Raw genomic sequence first — 5,473 nt, 5'->3', positions numbered from 1 at the left:
GATTCTATTCAGTTCCATAGATCTATCTGTCTGTTTTTGCGCCAGTATCTTGCTCTTTTGATTATTGTAGATGAGGTCAGGGTGTATAGTCTGATGTCAGGTTGTGTGATACCTCTAGCTTTGTCCTTATTTCTCACGATTGCTTTTGAAATTCGGGGTCTTTTTTGTTTCCATACAAAATTTAAAGTTATTTGTTCTAGTCCTGCGAAAAATGTCACTGGTATTTTGATAGGGATTGCTTTAAACCTGTAGCCTGCTTTGCTAGTATGTCCATTTTAACAATACTAATTCGTCCAATCCTGGAGCATGGGATTATATTTCCATTCCTTTGAATCATATTTAATTTCCTACGTCAATGTTTTATAGTTTTCAGAGTACAAGTGTTTCGCCTCCTTCATTAAGCTTATTCCTCGGTATTTTTTGATGCAATGTTAAACAGGATTTATTTTTTTGTACTTTCTCTCTCTGATATATCAGTATTAGTGTATAGAAATGCAAGGCATTTCTGTATCCATTATGAATCAACCTTGCTGATTTTTTTTGTTAGTTCTACTAATTTTGAGGTGGAGACTTTAGGTTCTCTATATAAAGCTACATGTCATCTGTAGAGTGACAGGTTTACTTCTCACCTTCAATTGTGGAACTTTTCTTTTCTTTCTTACTTCCTTTCTTTCTTTTCTTCTTTCTTTCCTTTTGTATGATTGCAGCTAGAGTAGGCATCCATATCTCTTTTTCCTGAATTTAACACAAATGCTTTTAGCTTTTCACCATTGCGTATTATGCTGGCTGTGTGTTTATCTCAAGTGGCCTTCATTATGTTGAGATGTTTCTTTTATAACCACTTTGATGAGAGTTTTTTTTAAGTGAATTTGTGCTGAAGTTTTTCAAATGCCTTTCCTGCATCTATTGAGAGGATCAGGATCATGTGATTTTTTTTTTATCCTTCCTTTTGTTAATGTGATGGACCACATTGATTGATTTGTGAATGTTGAGCCATTCTGTGACACTGGAATAAATCCCACTTGATCATGATGTATGATCCTTTTTTAATGTATTGTTGGATGTGGTGGTAATATTTTGCTAATATTATGTTAACAGTTTATTGAAGGTTTTTGCATCTATACTCATTGAAGTTATTGGCCGCCAATTTTCTTTTTTTCTTAAGTGTCTCTGTCTAGTTTTGGTATCAGGGTAACGTTGGCCCCATAGGAAGAAAAAATGGGAATCTTCCATCCTCTTTAATGATTTGGAAAAGATAGAATAATAAGGATTAGTTCTTCTTTATATGGAATAATTTCCCTGTGAAGCTGTTCAATCTTGAAGTTTTGTTGGCTGGGAGTATTTTTATTACAAATTCAATTTCTCTACTAGTGATTTGTTGTTCTGATCATCTATATCTTCCCGATTCAGTCTTAGCAGTTTGTATATTTATAGATGGTTGTCCTGCTGGCTAGTTGGTTAGAGCATGGTGCTAATAGATATTTGTCCATTTCTTCTCTGTTGCCCTATTTGTTGGCATATAACAATTTGTACTATTCTCTTAGGATTTTTTTTTTTTTTTTATCTCCATGGTTTCTGTAGTTATTTCTATTTCATTTCTATTTGTTATCTGGGACCATAGTATTTTCTTCTTGATGAGCCAGGCTAAAGATTTATCAATTATTTTTACTTTTTTAAAGAACCAGCTCTTGGTTGTGTTAATCATTGTTTGTTGTAGTTGTTTCTATTGTATTCATTTCTTCTCTGAGCTTTAACATTTCCTTTCTTTCTACCTATGGACTTTGTTTATTCTTCTAATTCCTTTACACAGAGGGTTAGATTGTTTATTTGAGATTTTTCTTGTTTCTTCAGATAGGCCTGTATCACTATAAACTTCCCTCTTAGAACTGCTTTTGCAGTACCCCGTAGATTTTTAGGAAGTTGTGTTTCCATTTTCAATTGGCTCAAGGTATTTTCTGATTTCCTCTTTGATTTTATCATTGACCCATTGGTTTTTTAGCAGCATGTTGTTTCCACACGTTTGTTCTTTTCCTTTTTTTCTTTCTTTCTTTTTTTTTTTTTTTTTTTTTTTTTTTTTTAGTTACTTTCTAGTTTCTTACTCCTATGGTTGAGAGAAATGCTTGATATAGTTTATATCCTTCTGAATTTCTTGAGTCTTGTTTTGTGACCTAGTTTATCCTGGGGAACATTCCATATGCCGTTGAAAATCATGTGTACTGTGTCGATTTGGGATGTAGATATCTATTACGTCTAACTGGTCTATTGTGTTATTTATGATCATTGTTGCCTTATAGGTTATCTGTCTGGATAATCTGTCCATTGATGTAAGTGGAGTGTTAAGGTCTTCTACTATTATTGTATACTGCCAATTAAAATATTTATATCTGTTATTATTTGATTTATATGTTTAAGTATTCCTATATTGGCTGCATATACAGTAATGAGTTTAATTTCTTCTTTTCTTTTGTTTTCTTTTTTTTCCTTTTTTTCTTTTTTTTTAGGGCCGCACTCATGGCATATAGAGGTTCACAGGCTAGAGGTCCAATCAGAGCTATAGCTGCCGGCCTACGCCACAGCCACAACAAAGTGGGATCCGAGCGGTGTCTGCAACCTACACCAAAGCTCACAACAGTGCCAGATCCTTAACCCACTGAGCGAGGCCAGGGATCAAACCTGCGTCCTCTTAGATACTAGTCGGGTTCATTAACCACTGAGCCACGAAGGGAACTCCAATTTCTTCTTTTATTGATCCCTTTCTCATCATGTAGTGCCCTTTTTGTCTTTTGCTAAGCCTTTGTTTTAAAGTCTATTTTGCATGATATGAGTATCATTACCCCCACTTTGTTATTTCTGTTTGGATGAAGTATCTTCATCCATCCCCAGACTTTCAGTGCGTCTTTAGCTCTGAAGTGAATCACTTGTTAGCAGCATATGGATGGGTCTTTTTAAAATTAGTTTTCATCTGGCATTTATTCCATTGACGTTTAAAGAAATTAAACTTACTGCCATTTTTATTACTTGTGTTCGGTTGTTTCTGTTTTTCTCACCTATTCTTTTCTTCCTCTCTTATTCCCTATTGTTTCACATTTTCTTTAGTGGTAAACATGTGTTCCCTTCTCTCTGGTTCTTGTGTATCTATTGTAGGATTTTGATTTGTGGTTGCCATGAGGTTCATATATGTTGACCTACAGCTAGCATATCTAGTTGCTTTAAAATGGTAGTTCTTAAAGTTCAAAAACTTCTAAAAAAAAATCTACATTTGTACTCCCACATTTTGTGTTTTGATATACTATTTTACAGCTTTACAGCTTTTCCCTTTTCTATTTATTGTAGTTATAGTTGCTTTTACAAGTTTTTGCCTTTTCAACTTTGTCCTGGCTTACTTACTTTTTATTATATCCTCAGTCTTTATTATATGTTTGCCTTCCTAGTGAGATTTCATCTTTCCTATGGATTTTTACGTCTTTTCCGCTTTGATAAGACCCTTCACCATTTCTTTCAGGGTTAGTTGTGTATTGATGAACTCTTAGTATTGGTTTATCTGAGACATTCCTTATATCTCCTAAATGATGATTTGGCTGGGTAGTGTTCCTAAGCTACAAGTTTTTCCCTGCCATCACTTTAGATATATCAAACCATTCCATTCTGGCCTGCGAAGTTTCTGCAGAGGAAATAGCTGGTAGCCTTACTGAGGTTCCCTTACTGAGGTGCCTCTGTGTTTTCTCATGATGCTTTTGGGTTCTTTCTTTATTTTTTGCCATTTCAATTATGACGTACCTTAGTGTGCATCTGCTTGGGTTCATCTCGTTTGGGCCCCTTTGTGCTTCCTGTACCCGAATATCTGTTTCTTGCTTTGGGTTTGGGAAATTTTCAGTCATGATTTCTTCAAATACATTTTCAATACCCATTTCCCTTCTCCTTCTGGATCCCCTGTAGTACAAATGTTGGTGCATTTTGTGTTACCCCAGAGGTCTCATATATCGCAGGCATTTCTTTGCCTTTCTTCCTACCATTCTGATTGAATGATTTCCATTATTCTATCTTCCATATCACTTATGCATTCTTCTCTGTCGTTTAGTCTGTTATTAATTGCTTCTAGAGTGCTTTTTTTATCTCAGATAGTGAGCTTCTTTTTTTTTTTTTTCAGCCACACCCATAGCATATGGAAGTTCCTGGGCCAGGGATCAAATCCAAGCTGCAGCAGAGTCTTATGCCACTCTAGGGTAATGACATATCCTTAACCCACAGTTGCGGGGGGAGGGAATCCATGCTGCCACAGAGACAATGCTGGATCCTTAACCCACTGTGCCAGAGTGGGAAATCTGAGCTATCTATTTCTTTATTGGATCTTTTTTGTTTTCTAGGTTCTTGTTAATATCAGTTATGTTTATTGAGTTTCCACTGTAAAGCAATGGGCTTGGCAGTATTTCTGCCATGCCAGGATGCAGGTTTGATTCAGCCTGCACAGTGGGTTTAAAGGATCCAGCATTGTGAGTTCCCAGCATGGCTCAGTGGTAATTCTATTTAATTATTAATATTTTCAAGGGTTTTCTCTCGCTCTATCAGTTGAGGCAGTCCCTGCTACAAATAAAAGTCCAGGACCACATGGCTTCACAGGTGAATTCTATCAAACATATAAAGAGGAATTGGTGCCCATCCTCCTTAAACTCTTTCAAAAGGTTGAAGAAGAAGGAATACTCCCAAAGACATTCTATGAGGCCACCATCACCCTCATTCCAAAACCAGGGAGAGATGCCAGCAAAAAAGAAAACTATCGGCCAATATCATTGATGAATATAGATGCAAAAATTCTCAACAAAATCTTAGCCAACCGAATCCAACAACATATCAAAAAAATTTTACACCATGACCAGGTTGGGTTTATCCCAGGGTCACAAGGATGGCTCAACATACGCAAATCAATCAGCATCATACACCACATTAACAAAAAAAGTCAAAAATCATATGATCATCTCAATAGACGCAGAAAAAGCATTTGACAAAGTTCAACATCCATTCATGATCAAGACCCTCGCCAAAGTGGGTATAGAGGGAACATTCCTGAATATCATCAAAGCCATTTATGATAAACCCCAGCAAATATAATCCTCAATGGGGAAAAACTGAAAGCCTTCTCACTCAAATCTGGAACAAGACAGGGATGCCCACTCTCACCACTGCTCTTCTACATAGATTTGGAAGTCCTAGGCACAGCAGTTAGACAAACAAAAGAAATAAAAGGCATCCATATAGGAAGAGAAGAGATCAAACTGTCACTGTATGCAGATGACATGATACTATACCTAGAAAACCCTAAGGACTCAACCCCAAAACTCCTTGAACTGATTAATCAATTCAGCAAAGTGGCAGGATATAAGATTAACATTCAGAAGTCAGTTGAATTTCTGTATACCAGCAATGAAACATTAAAAAAGGAATACAAAAATACACTACCTTTTAAAATTGTACCTCA

The sequence above is a fragment of the Sus scrofa genome, chromosome X, assembly GCF_000003025.6.
Source record: "Sus scrofa isolate TJ Tabasco breed Duroc chromosome X, Sscrofa11.1, whole genome shotgun sequence".
In the NCBI taxonomy this organism is placed as follows: Eukaryota; Metazoa; Chordata; class Mammalia; order Artiodactyla; family Suidae; genus Sus; species Sus scrofa.
The sequence above is the reverse complement of the archived record's forward strand: the minus strand, read 5'-3'. Positions refer to the sequence as shown.